The sequence below is a fragment of the Bombina bombina genome, chromosome 4, assembly GCF_027579735.1.
Source record: "Bombina bombina isolate aBomBom1 chromosome 4, aBomBom1.pri, whole genome shotgun sequence".
NCBI classification, from domain to species: domain Eukaryota; kingdom Metazoa; phylum Chordata; class Amphibia; order Anura; family Bombinatoridae; genus Bombina; species Bombina bombina.
This window is the reverse complement of record NC_069502.1, coordinates 1,182,378,424-1,182,396,879: the sequence shown is the minus strand read 5'-3', so window position 1 is coordinate 1,182,396,879 and position 18,456 is coordinate 1,182,378,424.

The window sequence follows — 18,456 nt, the reverse complement described above, 5'->3', positions numbered from 1 at the left end:
TATATTTATTTTACAGGCAACTTTGTATTTATTTTAACTAGGTACAATAGCTATTAAATAGTTATTGACTAATTAATAGCTACCTAGTTAAAATAATTACAAAATTACCTGTAAAATAAATCCTAACCTAAGTTACTATTAAACCTAACACTACACTATCATTAAATAAATTAACTACAAGTACCTACAATTAAATACAATGAAATAAACTAAACTAAAGTACAAAAAAAACAAACACTAAATTACAAAAAATAAAAAAATATTACAACAATTTTAAACTAATTACACCTAATCTAAGCCCCCTAATAAAATAACAAAGCCCCCCAAAATAAAAAAATGCCCTACCCTATACTAAATTACAAAAGTAATCAGCTCTATTACCTTACCAGCCCTGAACAGGGCCTTTTGCGGGGGCATGCCCCAAAGAAAACAGCTCTTTTGCCTGTAAAAAAAAACACAATACCCCCCCCACATTACAACCCACCACCCACATACCCCTACTCTAACCCAAACCCCCCTTAAATAAACCTAACACTACCCCCCTGAAGATCTCTCTACCGTGTCTTCACCCAGCGGGCCGAAGTCTTCATCCGATCGGGCAGAAGAGGACATCCAGACCGGCAGAAGTCTTCATCCAAGCGGGGCAAGAAGAGGTCTTCCATCCATCAGAAGTCTTGATCCAGGCGGCATCTTCTCTGTTCATCCATCCGGAGCGGAGCGGCAGCATCCTGAAGACATCCCACGCAGAGCATCCTCTTCTTTCTTGATCCGACGACTAGGTGACTGTACCTTTAAGTGACGTCATCCAAGATGGCGTCCCTTGAATTCCGATTGGCTGATAGGATTCTATCAGCCAATCGGAATTAAGGTAGGAAAAATCTGATTGGCTGATTTAATCAGCCAATCAGATTCAAGTTCAATCCAATTGGCTGATGGAATCAGCCAATCAGATTGACCTCGCATTCTATTGGCTGTTCCGATCAGCCAATAGAATGCGAGCTCAATCTGATTGGCTGATTGGATCAGCCAATCGGATTGAACTTGAATCTGATTGGCTGATTGAATCAGCCAATCAGATTTTTCCTACCTTAATTCCGATTGGCTGATAGAATCCTATCAGCCAATCGGAATTCAAGGGACGCCATCTTGGATGACGTCACTTAAAGGTACAGTCACCTAGTCGTCGGATCAAGAAAGAAGAGGATGCTCTGCGTGGGATGTCTTCAGGATGCTGCCGCTCCGCTCCGGATGGATGAACAGAGAAGATGCCGCCTGGATCAAGACTTCTGATGGATGGAAGACCTCTTCTTGCCCCGCTTGGATGAAGACTTCTGCCGGTCTGGATGTCCTCTTCTGCCCCATCGGATGAAGACTTCGGCCCGCTGGGTGAAGACACGGTAGAGAGAGATCTTCAGGGGGGTAGTGTTAGGTTTATTTAAGGGGGGTTTGGGTTAGAGTAGGGGTATGTGGGTGGTGGGTTGTAATGTGGGGGGGGGGGTATTGTGTTTTTTTTTACAGGCAAAAGAGCTGTTTTCTTTAGGGCATGCCCCGCAAAAGGCCCTGTTCAGGGCTGGTAAGGTAATAGAGCTGATTACTTTTGTAATTTAGTATAGGGTAGGGCATTTTTTTATTTTGGGGGGCTTTGTTATTTTATTAGGGGGCTTAGATTAGGTGTAATTAGTTTAAAATTCTTGTAATTTTTTTTATTTTTTGTAATTTAGTGTTTGTTTTTTTTGTACTTTAGTTTAGTTTATTTCATTGTATTTAATTGTAGGTACTTGTAGTTAATTTATTTAATGATAGTGTAGTGTTAGGTTTAATAGTAACTTAGGTTAGGATTTATTTTACAGGTAATTTTGTAATTATTTTAACTAGGTAGCTATTAAACAGTAAATATCTATTTAATAGCTATTGTACCTAGTTAAAATAAATACAAAGTTGCCTGTAAAATAAATATAAATGCTAAAATAGCTACAATGTAACTATTAGTTATATTGTAGCTATATTAGGGTTTATTTTACAGGTAAGTATTTAGTTTTATATAGGATTAATTTATTTAGTTAATTTAATGACAGTGTAGTGTTAGGTGTAATTGTAACTTAGGTTAGGGTTTATTTTACAGGTAAATTTGTATTTATTTTAGCTAGGTAGTTATTAACTATTTAATAGCTATTGTACCTAGTTAAAATAAATACAAAGTTGCCTGTAAAATAAATATAAATCCTAAAATAGCTACAATGTAACTATTAGTTATATTGTAGCTATATTAATAGCTAGTAGGGGGCTTAGATTAGGTGTAATTAGTTTAAAATGGTTGTAATATTTTATTATTTTTGCTAATTTAGTGTTTGTTTGTTTGTTTTTTTGTACTTTTCTGATGGATGGAAGACCTCTTCTTGCCCCGCTTGGATGAAGACTTCTGCCGGTCTGGATGTCCTCTTCTGCCCCATCGGATGAAGACTTCGGCCCGGCTGGGTGAACACGACTCAAGGTAGGGAGATCTTCAGGGGGGTAGTGTTAGGTTTATTTAAGGGGGTTTGGGTTAGAGTAGGGGTATGTGGGTGGCGGGTTGTAATGTGGGGGGGGGGTATTGTGTTTTTTTTTACAGGCAAAAGAGCTGTTTTCTTTGGGGCATGCCCCGCAAAAGGCCCTGTTCAGGGCTGGTAAGGTAATAGAGCTGTTAACTTTTGTAATTTAGTATAGGGTAGGGCATTTTTTTTTATTTTGGGGGGCTTTGTTATTTTATTAGGGGGCTTAGATTAGGTGTAATTAGTTTAAAATTCTTGTAATATTTTTTTATTTTTTGTAATTTAGTGGGGGGTTTTTGTACTTTAGTTTAGTTTTTTTAATTGTATTTAATTGTAGGTACTTGTAGTTAATTTATTTAATGATAGTGTAGTGTTAGGTTTAATTGTAACTTAGGTTAGGATTTATTTTACAGGTAATTTTGTAATTATTTTAACTAGGTAGCTATTAAATAGTCAATATCTATTTAATAGCTATTGAACCTAGTTAAAATAAATACAAAGTTGCCTGTACAATAAATATAAATGCTAAAATAGCTACAATGTAACTATTAGTTATATTGCAGCTATATTAGGGTTTATTTTACAGGTAAGTCTTTAGTTTTATATAGGATTCATTTATTTAGTTAATTTAATGATAGTGTAGTGTTAGGTGTAATTATAACTTAGGTTATGATTTATTTTACAGGTAAATTTGTATTTATTTTAGCTAGGTAGTTATTAAATAGTTATTAACTATTTAATAGCTATTGTACCTAGTTAAAATAAATACAAAGTTGCCTGTAAAATAAATATAAATCCTAAAATAGCTACAATGTAACTATTAGTTATATTGAAGCTATATTAATAGCTAGTAGGGGGCTTAGATTAGGTGTAATTAGTTTAAAATTATTGTAATATTTTATTATTTTTTGTAATTTAGTGTTTGTTTGTATTTTGGTACTTGTATGATGGATGGAAGACCTCTTCTTGCCCCGCTTGGATGAAGACTTCTGCCGGTCTGGATGTCCTCTTCTGCCCCATCGGATGAAGACTTCGGCCCTGCTGGGTGAACACGACTCAAGGTAGGGAGATCTTCAGGGGGGTAGTGTTAGGTTTATTTAAGGGGGGTTTGGGTTAGAGTAGGGGTATGTGGGTGGTGGGTTGTAATGTGGGGGGGGGATTGTGTGTTTTTTTTACAGGCAAAAGAGCTGTTTTCTTTGGGGCATGCCCCGCAAAGGGCCCTGTTCAGGGCTGGTAAGGTAATAGAGCTGTTAACTTTTGTAATTTAGTATAGGGTAGGGCATTTTTTTTATTTTGGGGGGCTTTGTTATTTTATTAGGGGGCTTAGATTAGGTGTAATTAGTTTAAAATTCTTGTAATATTTTTTTATTTTTTGTAATTTAGTGTTTGTTTTTTTTGTAATTTAGTGGGGGGGTTTTGTACTTTAGTTTATTTAATTGTAGATAATTGTAGGTACTTGTAGTTAATTTATTTAATGACAGTGTAGTGTTAGGTTTAATTGTAACTTAGGTTAGGATTTATTTTACAGGTAATTTTGTAATTATTTTAACTAGGTAGCTATTAATTAGTCAATAACTATTTAATAGCTTTTGTACCTAGTTAAAATAAATACAAAGTTGCCTGTAAAATAAATATAAATGCTAAAATAGCTACAATGTAACTATTAGTTATATTGCAGCTATATTAGGGTTTATTTTACAGGTAAGTATTTTGTTTTAAATATGATTCATTTATTTAGTTAATTTAATGATAGTGTAGTGTTAGGTGTAATTGTAACTTAGGTTAGGATTTATTTTACAGGTAAATTTGTATTTATTTTAGCTAGGTAGTTATTAAATAGTTATTAACTATTTAATAACTATTGTACCTAGTTAAAATAAATACAAAGTTGCCTGTAAAATAAAAATAAATCCTAAAATAGCTACAATGTAACTATTAGTTATATTGTAGCTATATTAGGGTTTATTTTACAGGTAAGTCTTTAGTTTTAAATAGGATTAATTTATTTAACTATAGTAAACTTATTTCGTTTTATTTAAATTATATTTAAGTTAGGGGGTGTTAGTGTTAGGGTTAGACTTAGGTTTAGGGGTTAATAACCTTATTATAGTAGCGGCGACGTTGGGGGCGGGAGATTAGGGGTTAATAATTGTAGGTAGGTGGCGGCGATGTTAGGGAGGGCAGATTAGGGGTTAATAAAATGTATTATAGTGTTTGCGAGGCGGGAGTGCGGCGGTTTAGGGGTTAATACATTTATTATAGTGGCGGCGATTTGCGGTCGGCAGATTAGGGGTTAATACTTGTAGTTAGATTGTGGCGACGTTGGGGGGGGCAGATTAGGGGTTAATAACTTTAATGTAGGGGTCGGCGGTGTTAGGGACAGCAGATTAGGGGTTAATAGCTATAATGTAGGCGGCGGCGATATCGGGTCGGCAGATTAGGGGTTAATACTTGTAGTTAGATTGTGGCGACGTTGGGGGGAGGCAGATTAGGGGTTAATAACTATAATGTAGGGGTCGGCGGTGTTAGGGACAGCAGATTAGGGGTTAATAGCTATAATGTAGGCGGCGGCGATATCGGGTCGGCAGATTAGGGGTTAATACTTGTAGTTAGATTGCGGCGACGTTGGGGGAGGCAGATTAGGGGTTAATAACTATAATGTAGGGGTCGGCGGTGTTAGGGACAGCAGATTAGGGGTTAATAGCTATTATGTAGGCGGCGGCGATATCCGATCGGCAGATTAGGGGTTAAATAATGTTATTATAGGGTTTGCGATGTGGGGGGGCCTCGGTTTAGGGGTTCATAGGTAGTTTATGGGTGTTAGTGACTTAGTGTACTAAATGGGTGTTAGTGTACTAAAAACATACCGAATTTCGGAACGGAATAGAACCGAATTCAGCCGAATCCGAATAAATCCGAAACGAATTTATTCGGATCCGAATAAATCCGAAACGAATTTATTCAAATTTTGCCGAATCCGATTCGATCCGAAACGAAATTCGAAAAGTCCGAATCGATCCGAACCGAAAACGAACCGAATTTGTTAGCGGTGCACATGTCTAGTTGTATCCTTCAGGTTTACGCTAGAACTCCTCCATCTATTACTTGAGGAGGTTTTAGCTACTCTGGATGACAGCGACTCCACGGTCGTTGTTAATCCCAAGAAACCCAGTAAGCTGAACAAATATTTTGAGGTACCTTCCTCCATAGAGGTTTTTCGGGTACCAGACCGAGCTTCTGTGATCATTGCTAAGGAGTGGAAGAGACCGAGTATACCCTTTTCTCCATCGCCTATATTTAAAAAGGAGGTTTTAGCTACTTAAATTTAGCCAAGCGGGGCTTTTCAGAATCGGTCATAGAGACCATGATTCAGGCTCGTAAACCTGTAACTAGAAAGATTTACCATAAGATATGGCGTAAATATCTTTATTGGTGTGAATCCAAGGGCTACTCCTGGAAAAAGGACTATCGACAAGTTCCCTAAAGGTTCAAATTTGTGCCTTATCTATTTTGTTACACAAATGTCTGGCAGATATTCCAGATGTACAATCTTTTTGTCAGGCCTTGGTCAGGATCAGGCCTGTGTTTAAGCCAGTTACTCCTCCATGGAGTCTTTATTTGGTTCTCAAAGTTCTTCAAGGGGCTCTGATTGAGCCTATGCATTCCTTAGATATCAAGTTGTTATCTTGGAAAGTTTTATTTCTTGTTGCTATTTCTTCTGCTCGCAGATAAGGTAGTTTTACGTACTAAATTAGGATTTCTTCCTAAGGTTGTTTCTGATCGGAACATTAATTAGGAGATTGTTGTTCCTTCCTTGTGTCCTAATCCTACCTCTCATAAGGAATGGCTTCTGCACAATTTGGACGTGGTTCGTGCCTTAAAGTTTTATCTGCAGACGACTAAAGATTTTCGTCAGTCTTCTGCTTTGTTTGTGATTTTCTCAGGGAAATGTAAGGGACAGAAAGCTACGGCTACTTCTCTTTCTTTTTGGCTGAAGAGTATCATACGTTTTGCATATGAGACTGCTGGCCAGCAGCCTCCAGAGAGAGTCACGGCTCATTCCACTAGGGCTGTTGCTTCCTCATGGGCATTCAAAAATGAAGCTTCTGTGGAACAGATTTACAAGGCTGCAACTTGGTCCTCTCTTCACACTTTTTCAAAGTTCTACAAATTTGACACTTTTGCCTCGGCTGAGGCCGCTTTTGGGAGAAAGGTTCTTCAAGCAGTGGTGCCTTCCGTTTAGGTTCCCTGTCTTGTCCCTCCCATATCATCTGTGTACTCTAACTTGGGTATTGATTCCCAATAGTAATTAAGATGATCCATAGACTCATTGTGGCATTAAAAATAAAATAAAATTTATACTTACCTGATAAATATATTTCTTTTTTAACACTATGAGTCCACGGCCTACCCTGTTTTTGAAAGACAGGTTGCTGGTTATTATAAACTTCAGACACCTCTGCACCTTGTTACTTCCTTTCTCTCCTTTACTTTGGTCGAATGACTGGGTTGGGAGGGAAGGGAGGTGATATTTAGCAGCTTTGCTGTGGTGCTCTTTGCCGCCTCCTGCAGGGCAGGAGTGGTATTCCCAATAGTAATTAACATGATCCGTGGACTCATCGTGTCAAAAAGAAATACATTTATCAGGTAAGCATAAATTTTCTTTTTCGCCTATGGGAAAGGTTTTCATAAGGCTCTCTGTAAATCGGTCGCAGGGATTTATCTGCTGCCTCCTTTTATAGATCGACAATATACTCTTGTACCATTACCTCTGCTGAAATGTTTCAGTACTGGTTTGGCTGTCTGCTATATGTGGATGGGTGTCTTAAAGGTAATTATGAACATTTATCTTTTTTAACAAAGACACTCTCAGCTATGGATTAGGCACTTTTTATGTAAAGTTTTTATATATTGTTTATATATACATATATGCCTTGAGTCAGTTGTTTAGTGCTCCTTATATTTTATAGCTGCACAACAGGGTTGTTTGAGTTTGAAACATGTCTTGGCATGTTTGTGGTTTTTTTTGTTTGTTTTTTAAAAAGGCATGCCTTTACATGTCTTGACATGTTTGGGGATAAAACTCCTCCCCCAAATCACCCTGTGTTTTATTTTTTTGTTAGAAAGCTATATGCAGCACTTGTTATAACTCAGCTTATTTCAAAGCTTCCTTTTTTTTATATATTATCACTGTTTCCCACTCTATCAAGCCTGCTATATATAGGAGCATAAATATAAAATTGCAAACTTTTTATATATATATATATATATATATATATATATATATATATATATATATATATTTTTTTTTTGCAACTATGTCTCAAATTTAATAGTTTTGTAAGAGTCCTAACTTTCAAGATTGTGACTATAAGGACTATTCTGCCTTGATTCTCTTTTCTAAACAAGCATTACCAATTTGTCGCTCTCCTGTTTGGCCTTGCAACAGCACCAAGAATATTTTCAAGAGTTCAAGAGGTGCCCTTCTTTCTGTAATCAGAGAGCAGGCTATTGCGCTGTTTCCTTATTTGGACGATATCTTGGTACTAGCCCAATCTTTTCATTTAGCAGAATTTCACACAAAACAACTTCTGTTGTTTCTTCAAAGACATGGTTGGAGGATCAATTTACCAAAAAGTTTCTTGATTCCTCAGGCAATGGTCACCTTTTTAGGTTTCCAGATAGATTCAGTGTCCATGACTCTATCCCTAATAGAAAAGAGACATTTGAGATTGGTTTCAGCTTGTCTAAACCTTCAGTCTCAATCATTCCCTTCAGTGGCTATGTGCATGGAAGTTTTAGGTCTCATGACTGCAGCATCGGACACAATCCTCTTTGCTCGTTTTCATATGAGACCTCTACAGCTTTGCATGTTGCACAAATGGTGCAGGGATTATACTGAGATATCACAACTGATATACTTAAATCCCAACAATCAACTCTCTCTGACTTGTTGGTTAAACCATCACCTTATTGTTCAAGGGGCCTCCTTTGTTCATCCTACCTGGATTGTGATCACAACAGATGCAAGTCTCACAGATTGGGGAGCTGTTTGGGGGTCTCTGACAGCACAAGGAGTTTAGAATCCTCAAGAAGCGAGGTTACCAATCAAAATCTTAGAACTCTGTGCTATTTTCAGAGCTCTTCAGGCTTGGCCTCTATTAAAGATTGAATTGTATATACAATGTCACAACAGTGGCATATGTCAATCATCAAGGAGGGACTTGCAGTCCCCTAGCAATGAAATAAGTATCTCTAATACTTTCTTGGGTGGAATCCAACTCTTGTCTAATCACTGCGATTCATATACAAGGTGTACACAATTGGGAAGTGGATTATCTCAGCCGTCAGACTCTACATCTGGGTGAGTGGTCTCTCCATCCAGATGTGTTCTATCAGATTGTGCAGATGTGGGGTCTTCCAGACATATATCTGATGTCCTCTCATCTAAACAAGAAACTTCACAGATACCTCTCCAGGTCCATGGATCATCAGACAGAATTGATGGATGCTCTAGCAGTTCCATGGTTTTACCAACCTGCTTAAATTTTTCCACCTCTGGTTCTTCTTCCAAGAGTGATCTCAAAGATCATAATGAAATAATCTTATGTGTTTCTGATAGCACCAGCATGGACTCACAGGTTCTGGTATGTGGATCTTGTCCAAATGTCCAGTTGCCAACCTTGGTCACTTCCTCTAAGACCAGACTTTCTGTCTCAAGGCCTGTTTTTCCATCCGGATCTCATATCTCTAAATTTGAAGGCATTGAAATTGAATGCTTGGTCTTTGGTCATAGAGGTTTTTCTGACTCTGTGATTAACACTATGATACAGGCTTGTAAGCCTATTTCAAGAAAAACATATCACAAGGTTTAGAAAACCTATATTTCATGGTGTTCCACTCATGATTATACTTGGCATTCCTTTAGAATTCCTAGGATTCTACAGTTTCTTCAGAATGGTTTGGATAAAGGTTTGTCTGCCAATACTTTGAAAGGACAAATCTCTGCTCTTTCTGTTTTATTTCACAGAAAGATTGCTAATCTTCCTGATGTTCACTGTTTCGTACATGCTTTGACTCATATCAAAATTGTTATTAAATCTATCTCTCCTCCTTGGAGTCTAAATTTGGTATTAAAGACTTTGCAGGCTCTTCCTTTTGAGCCTATGCATTCTCAGGAGATTAAACTACTTTCTTGGAAAGTGTTATTTCTCTTGGCTATCTCTTCTGCTAGAAAAGTTTCTGAATTGTCTGCTCTCTCTTGCGAGTCTCCTTATCTGATTTCCCATCAAGAAAAAGCTTTTTTGCAGACTTCGTTTAAATGTTTGCCTAGAGTTGTGAATTTAACAACATCAATAGGGAAATTATTGTTCCTTCCTTGTGTCATAATCCTAAGAATACTCTTGAAAGGACAGCTCATTCTACAAGATGCCACATCTTGGGCTTTCAAGAATGAAGCTTCAGTTGATCAAATCTGCAAAGCAGCTACTTGGTCTTCTTTGCATACATTTTCTATGGTGTATTTGCTTCTGTAGAAGAAGCTTATGGTAGAAAGGTTCTTCAGGCAGCTGTCTCAGTTTGATTCTAGTGCCTATGATTTAAGTTTTTGAATTTTTAAGAAAACGTACTTATTTTTTTTAATTTAATTTCGCAGCATAAATAGCTTTTTTTTTAATCCCTCCCTCTATTTTTACATGTGGACTTCCACATCTTTATATCCCATCAGTAACTAGTTTGTGGACTCTCGCCACCTATATGAAAGAAAACATAATTTATGGAAGAACTTTCCTGGTAAATTAATTTATTTTATGGTTGCGAGAGTCCACGAGACCAAACCAATTTTTTGGGGGTTATGATTTTTCTGTAAAAATCACATTATTTATCTTGTTCCTCTTTTTTATGCTTTTAATCCTTATACACCTCCCTAACTTGGCTATACTTTAGAGGTATGAGTGAGGTGGGAGGTTTATTTATAGGCATTTGCGGTTTGGGAAACCTTTCCCCCTCCTGGTAGGAATGTATATCTCATCAGTAGCTAGCTCATGGACTCTCGCCACCATGAAATACATTTATTTATCAGGTAAGTTCTTACATAAATTGTTATTCCTCAGTTTGCCTTTTTTTTTTTTTTTAAACTTCACTTGTGAAGTGTCTATTTCTAGGAGGTTGAGGCCTCTGCAGAAAGCCGTTTGTAGCTTGATGTCATAAAACTTTTAGAGTAACATGAGCTGGTTTAGTGTTAAATGAATATTAGATACATTGGGAATTAGCTTTTCCCATGCTCAGAACAGGCAAATTGAAACCAAAGTTGCCAACATGTCTGCTCTCTTATCTAGCTGCAGGCAGCGGCTACACTGGGAACATCATGATCTAAGTAATCATTTTGCAAGAAAACAAGAAAGTTGCATTGTTTAATATCCCTTTAATGTCACTTTGAAACAACCATTTTTTTTGTGTGCTTTAAACACTGATACTTTACTCTCTGTCGCAGCGCCTAGTGTGTGAAATGTGTACTGATGAACAAAGCAATGCTGCCTTATGCATAATAAACAACTTGATACAACTGAGTTGTACCCTCTACTTTATTATTTTATAATACACTTAGTTAAGGTGGAGAGAGGAATCCTGTATGAAGAGGGAACCCTTGTGTTGGCGTGCAGTTTCCAGAAGAGCTTTATTGTAATACTGAGTAGCACCACATGTCAAAAAGTGACCAAGTAGCGTTGGAGCATTCGCTCTTGTGCTTGGATCATAACTAACCGAGGGTGTGACAGGGATGCCAAGGGCACTGCATGCATAGCAGAGAATAAGGAGGAGCACTGCCACGCATTGAACAATCATTGTAACTAAAAGTACGGATAAGGGGCACATTTTGTTTTATTGCTCTTAAAGGAACTTTAAAAAATAAATAAATGCTAGACAGAATGAAGCATTCAAAGAAAAGATTAGCCTTAGAATAACATGTAGATGTATTTTCATTAACTGTTTAAATACTGACAAAATATAAAACAATGAGGGCTGCCATGTTGTAACTTAGGTTACCTTCTCTACTGTGGGCAATTAGGAACAGTTATAAATAGCTCACTAGAGTGTGCAGCCAATGGCTGTGTGGAATATAACAGTGTTCTGCACTTCCATTTGGAACAGGAACTGAAAAGCTCACAATTTCAGAAAGCAATTACAGGAAAAGGGGTCAAAATAAATAATGAAAGTATACTACATAGATTTTTTTTATATATACGATTTATCATTTTGTATTACCATCTCAAAGGCCTAGATTTGGAGTTTGGCGGTAGCTGTGAAAACCAGCGTTAGAGGCTCCTAATGCTGGTTTTAGGCTACCGCCGGTATTTGGAGTCAGTCAAAAAAGGGTCTAATGCTCACTTTTCAGCCGCGACTTTTCCATACCGCATATCCCCTTACGTCAATTGCGTATCCTATCTTTTCAATGGGATCTTTCTAACTCCGGTATTTAGAGTCGTGTCTGAAGTGAGCGTTAGAAATCTAACGACAAAACTCCAGCCGCAGAAAAAAGTCAGTAGTTAAGAGCTTTCTGGGCTAACGCCGGTTCATAAAGCTCTTAACTACTGTACTCTAAAGTACACTAACACCCATAAACTACCTATGTACCCCTAAACCGAGGTCCCCCCACATCGCCGCCACTCGATTAAATTTTTTTAACCCCTAATCTGCCGACCGCTACCTACGTTATACTTATGTACCCCTAATCTGCTGCCCCTAACACCGCCGACCCCTATATTATATTTATTAACCCCTAACCTGCCCCCCACAACGTTGCAGCCAGCTACCTACAATAATTAACCCCTAATCTGCCGACCGCAAAGCGCCGCCACCTACATTATAGCTATGTACCCCTAATCTGCTGCCCCTAGCACCGCCAACCCCTATATTATATTTATTAACCCCTAATCTGCCCCCCTCAACGTCGCCTCCACCTGCCTACACTTATTAACCCCTAATCTGCCGAGCGGATCTCACCGCTACTATAATAAAGTTATTAACCCCTAATCCGCCTCACTCCCGCCTCAATAACCCTATAATAAATAGTATTAACCCCTAATCTGCCCTCCCTAACATCGCCGACACCTAACTTCAATTATTAACCCCTAATCTGCCGACTGGAGCTCACCGCTATTCTAATAAATGTATTAACCCCTAAAGCTAAGTCTAACCCTAACACTAACACCCCCCTAAATTAAATATAATTTTAATCTAACGAAATTAATTAACTCTTATTAAATAAATTATTCCTATTTAAAGCTAAATACTTACCTGTAAAATAAATCCTAATATAGCTACAATATAAATTATAATTATATTATAGCTATTTTAGGATTTATATTTATTTTACAGGTAACTTTGTATTTATTTTAACCAGGTACAATAGCTATTAAATAGTTAAGAACTATTTAATAGCTAAAATAGTTAAAATAATTACAAATTTACCTGTAAAATAAATCCTAACCTAAGTTACAATTAAACCTAACACTACACTATCAATAAATTAATTAAATAAAATACCTATAATTATCTACAATTAAACTTAACACTACACTATCAATAAATAAATTAAATACAATTCCTAAAAAATAAATACAATGAAATAAACTAACTAAAGTACAAAAAATAAAAAAGAGCTAAGTTACAAAAAATAAAAAAATATTTACAAACATTAGAGATATATTACAACAATTTTAAACTAATTACACCTACTCTAAGCCCCCTAATAAAATAACAAAGCCCCCCAAAATAAAAAATGCCCTACCCTATTCTAAATTACTAAAGTTCAAAGCTCTTTTACCTTACCAGCCCTGAACAGGGCCCTTTGCGGGGCATGCCACAAGAAGTTCAGCTCTTTTGCCTGTAAAAAAAAACATATAATACCCCCCCCAACATTACAACCCACCACCCACATACCCCTAATCTAACCCAAACCCCCCTTAAATAAACCTAACACTAAGCCCCTGAAGATCTCCCTACCTTGAGTCGTCTTCACCCAGCCGAGCCAAATTCTTCATCCAAGCGGAGCAAGAAGAGGTCTTCCATCCGATTGAAGTCTTCATCCAAGAGGCATCTTCTATCGTCATCCATCCGGAGCGGAGCGGCAGCATCCTGAAGACCTCCGACGCGGAACATCCATCCTGGCCGACGACTGAACGACGAATGACGGTTCCTTTAAATGACGTCATCCAAGATGGCGTCCCTCGAATTCCGATTGGCTGATAGGATTCTATCAGCCAATCGGAATTAAGGTAGGAATATTCTGATTGGCTGATGGAATCAGCCAATCAGAATCAAGTTCAATCCGATTGACTGATCCAATCAGCCAATCGGATTGAACTTGATTCTGATTGGCTGATTCCATCAGCCAATCAGAATATTCCTACCTTAATTCCGATTGGCTGATAGAATCCTATCAGCCAATCGGAATTCGAGGGACGCCATCTTGGATGACGTCATTTAAAGGAACCGTCATTCGTCGTTCAGTTGTCGGCCAGGATGGATGTTCCGCGTCGGAGGTCTTCAGGATGCTGCCGCTCCGCTCCGGATGGATGACGATAGAAGATGCCTCTTGGATGAAGACTTCAATCGGATGGAAGACCTCTTCTTGCTCCGCTTGGATGAAGAATTTGGCTCGGCTGGGTGAAGACGACTCAAGGTAGGGAGATCTACAGGGGCTTAGTGTTAGGTTTATTTAAGGGGGGTTTGGGTTAGATTAGGGGTATGTGGGTGGTGGGTTGTAATGTTGGGGGGGGTATTGTATGTTTTTTTTTACAGGCAAAAGAGCTGAACTTCTTGGGGCATGCCCCGCAAAGGGCCCTGTTCAGGGCTGGTAAGGTAAAAGAGCTTTGAACTTTAGTAATTTAGAATAGGGTAGGGCATTTTTTTTTATTTTGGGGGGCTTTGTTATTTTATTAGGGGGCTTAGAGTAGGTGTAATTAGTTTAAAATTGATGTAATATATTTCTAATGTTTGTAAATATTTTTTTATTTTTTGTAACTTAGTTCTTTTTTATTTTTTGTACTTTAGTTAGTTTATTTCATTGTATTTATTTGTAGGAATTGTATTTAATTTATTTATTGATAGTGTAGTGTTAGGTTTAATTGTAGATTAATATAGTTATTTTATTTAATTAATTTATTGATAATTTAGTGTTAGGTTTAATTGTAACTTAGGTTAGGATTTATTTTACAGGTAAATTTGTAATTATTTTAACTATTTTAGCTATTAAATAGTTCTTAACTATTTAATAGCTATTGTACCTGGTTAAAATAAATACAAAGTTACCTGTAAAATAAATATAAATCCTAAAATAGCAATAATATAATTATAATTTATATTGTAGCTATATTAGGATTTATTTTACAGGTAAGTATTTAGCTTTAAATAGGAATAATTTATTTAATAAGAGTTAATTAATTTCGTTAGATTAAAATTATATTTAACTTAGGGGGGTGTTAGTGTTAGACTTAGCTTTAGGGGTTAATACATTTATTAGAATAGCGGTGAGCTCCAGTCGGCAGATTAGGGGTTAATAATTGAAGTTAGGTGTCGGCGATGTTAGGGAGGGCAGAATAGGGGTTAATACTATTTATTATAGGGTTAGTGAGGCACATTAGGGGTTAATAACTTTATAATAATAGCGGTGCGGTCCGCTCGGCAGATTAGGGGTTAATAAGTGTAGGCAGGTGGAGGCGACGTTGTGGGGGGCAGATTAGGGGTTAATAAATATAATATAGGGGTCGGCGGTGTTAGGGGCAGCAGATTAGGGGTACATAGGGATTATGTAAGTAGCAGCGGTTTAAGGAGCGGCAGATTAGGGGTTAAAAATAATATACAGGGGTCAGCGATAGCGGGGGCGGCAGAATTAGGGATTAATAAGTGTAAGGTTAGGGGTGTTTAGACTCGGGGTACATGTTAGAGTGTTAGGTGCAGACGTAGGAAGTGTTTCCCCATAGGAAACAATGGTGCTGCGTTAGGAGCTGAACGAGGCTTTTTTGCAGGTGTCAGCCAATCAGAATCAAGTTCAATCCGATTGGCTGATCCAATCAGCCAATCGGATTGAACTTGATTCTGATTGGCTGATTCCATCAGCCAATCAGAATATTCCTACCTTAATTCCGATTGGCTGATAGAATCCTATCAGCCAATCGGAATTCGAGGGACGCCATCTTGGATGACGTCATTTAAAGGAACCGTCATTCGTCGTTCAGTCGTCGGCCAGGATGGATGTTCCGCGTCGGAGGTCTTCAGGATGCTGCCGCTCCGCTCCGGATGGATGACGATAGAAGATGCCTCTTGGATGAAGACTTCAATCGGATGGAAGACCTCTTCTTGCTCCGCTTGGATGAAGAATTTGGCTCGGCTGGGTGAAGATGACTCAAGGTAGGGAGATCTTCAGGGGCTTAGTGTTAGGTTTATTTAAGGGGGGTTTGGGTTAGATTAGGGGTATGTGGGTGGTGGGTTGTAATGTTGGGGGGGGTATTGTATGTTTTTTTTTACAGGCAAAAGAGGTGAACTTCTTGGGGCATGCCCCGCAAAGGGCCCTGTTCAGGGCTGGTAAGGTAAAAGAGCTTTGAACTTTAGTAATTTAGAATAGGGTAGGGCATTTTTTATTTTGGGGGGCTTTGTTATTTTATTAGGGGGCTTAGAGTAGGTGTAATTAGTTTAAAATTGTTGTAATATATTTCTAATGTTTGTAAATATTTTTTTATTTTTTGTAACTTAGTTCTTTTTTATTTTTTGTACTTTAGTTAGTTTATTTCATTGTATTTATTTGTAGGAATTGTATTTAATTTATTTATTGATAGTGTAGTGTTAGGTTTAATTGTAGATAATTATAGTTATTTTATTTAATTAATTTATTGATAATTTAGTGTTAGGTTTAATTGTAACTTAGGTTAGGATTTATTTTACAGGTAAATTTGTAATTATTTTAACTATTTTAGCTATTAAATAGTTCTTAACTATTTAATAGCTATTGTACCTGGTTAAAATAAATACAAAGTTACCTGTAAAATAAATATAAATCCTAAAATAGCAATAATATAATTATAATTTATATTGTAGCTATATTAGGATTTATTTTACAGGTAAGTATTTAGCTTTAAATAGGAATAATTTATTTAATAAGAGTTAATTAATTTCGTTAGATTAAAATTATATTTAACTTAGGGGGGTGTTAGTGTTAGGGTTAGACTTAGCTTTAGGGGTTAATACATTTATTAGAATAGCGGTGAGCTCCAGTCGGCAGATTAGGGGTTAATAATTGAAGTTAGGTGTCGGCGATGTTAGGGAGGGCAGAATAGGGGTTAATACTATTTATTATAGGGTTAGTGAGGCACATTAGGGGTTAATAACTTTATAATAATAGCGGTGCGGTCCGCTCGGCAGATTAGGGGTTAATAAGTGTAGGCAGGTGGAGGCGACGTTGTGGGGGGCAGATTAGGGGTTAATAAATATAATATAGGGGTCGGCGGTGTTAGGGGCAGCAGATTAGGGGTACATAGGGATAATGTAAGTAGCGGTGGTTTACGGAGCGGCAGATTAGGGGTTAAAAATAATATACAGGGGTCAGCGATAGCGGGGGCGGCAGAATTAGGGATTAATAAGTGTAAGGTTAGGGGTGTTTAGACTCGGGGTACATGTTAGAGTGTTAGGTGCAGACGTAGGAAGTGTTTCCCCATAGGAAACAATGGTGCTGCGTTAGGAGCTGAACGCGGCTTTTTTGCAGGTGTCAGCCAATCAGAATCAAGTTCAATCCGATTGGCTGATCCAATCAGCCAATCGGATTGAACTTGATTCTGATTGGCTGATTCCATCAGCCAATCAGAATATTCCTACCTTAATTCCGATTGGCTGATAGAATCCTATCAGCCAATCGGAATTCGAGGGACGCCATCTTGGATGACGTCATTTAAAGGAACCGTCATTCGTCGTTCAGTCGTCGGCCAGGATGGATGTTCCGCGTCGGAGGTCTTCAGGATGCTGCCGCTCCGCTCCGGATGGATGACGATAGAAGATGCCTCTTGGATGAAGACTTCAATCGGATGGAAGACCTCTTCTTGCTCCGCTTGGATGAAGAATTTGGCTCGGCTGGGTGAAGACGACTCAAGGTAGGGAGATCTTCAGGGGCTTAGTGTTAGGTTTATTTAAGGGGGATTTGGGTTAGATTAGGGGTATGTGGGTGGTGGGTTGTAATGTTGGGGGGGGTATTGTATGTTTTTTTTTACAGGCAAAAGAGCTGAACTTCTTGGGGCATGCCCCGCAAAGGGCCCTGTTCAGGGCTGGTAAGGTAAAAGAGCTTTGAACTTTAGTATTTTAGAATAGGGTAGGGCATTTTTTATTTTGGGGGGCTTTGTTATTTTATTAGGGGGCTTAGAGTAGGTGTAATTAGTTTAAAATTGTTGTAATATATTTCTAATGTTTGTAAATATTTTTTTATTTTTTGTAACTTAGTTCTTTTTTATTTTTTGTACTTTAGTTAGTTTATTTCATTGTATTTATTTGTAGGAATTGTATTTAATTTATTTATTGATAGTGTAGTGTTAGGTTTAATTGTAGATAATTATAGTTATTTTATTTAATTAATTTATTGATAATTTAGTGTTAGGTTTAATTGTAACTTAGGTTAGGATTTATTTTACAGGTAAATTTGTAATTATTTTAACTATTTTAGCTATTAAATAGTTCTTAACTATTTAATAGCTATTGTACCTGGTTAAAATAAATACAAAGTTACCTGTAAAATAAATATAAATCCTAAAATAGCAATAATATAATTATAATTTATATTGTAGCTATATTAGGATTTATTTTACAGGTAAGTATTTAGCTTTAAATAGGAATAATTTATTTAATAAGAGTTAATTAATTTCGTTAGATTAAAATTATATTTAACTTAGGG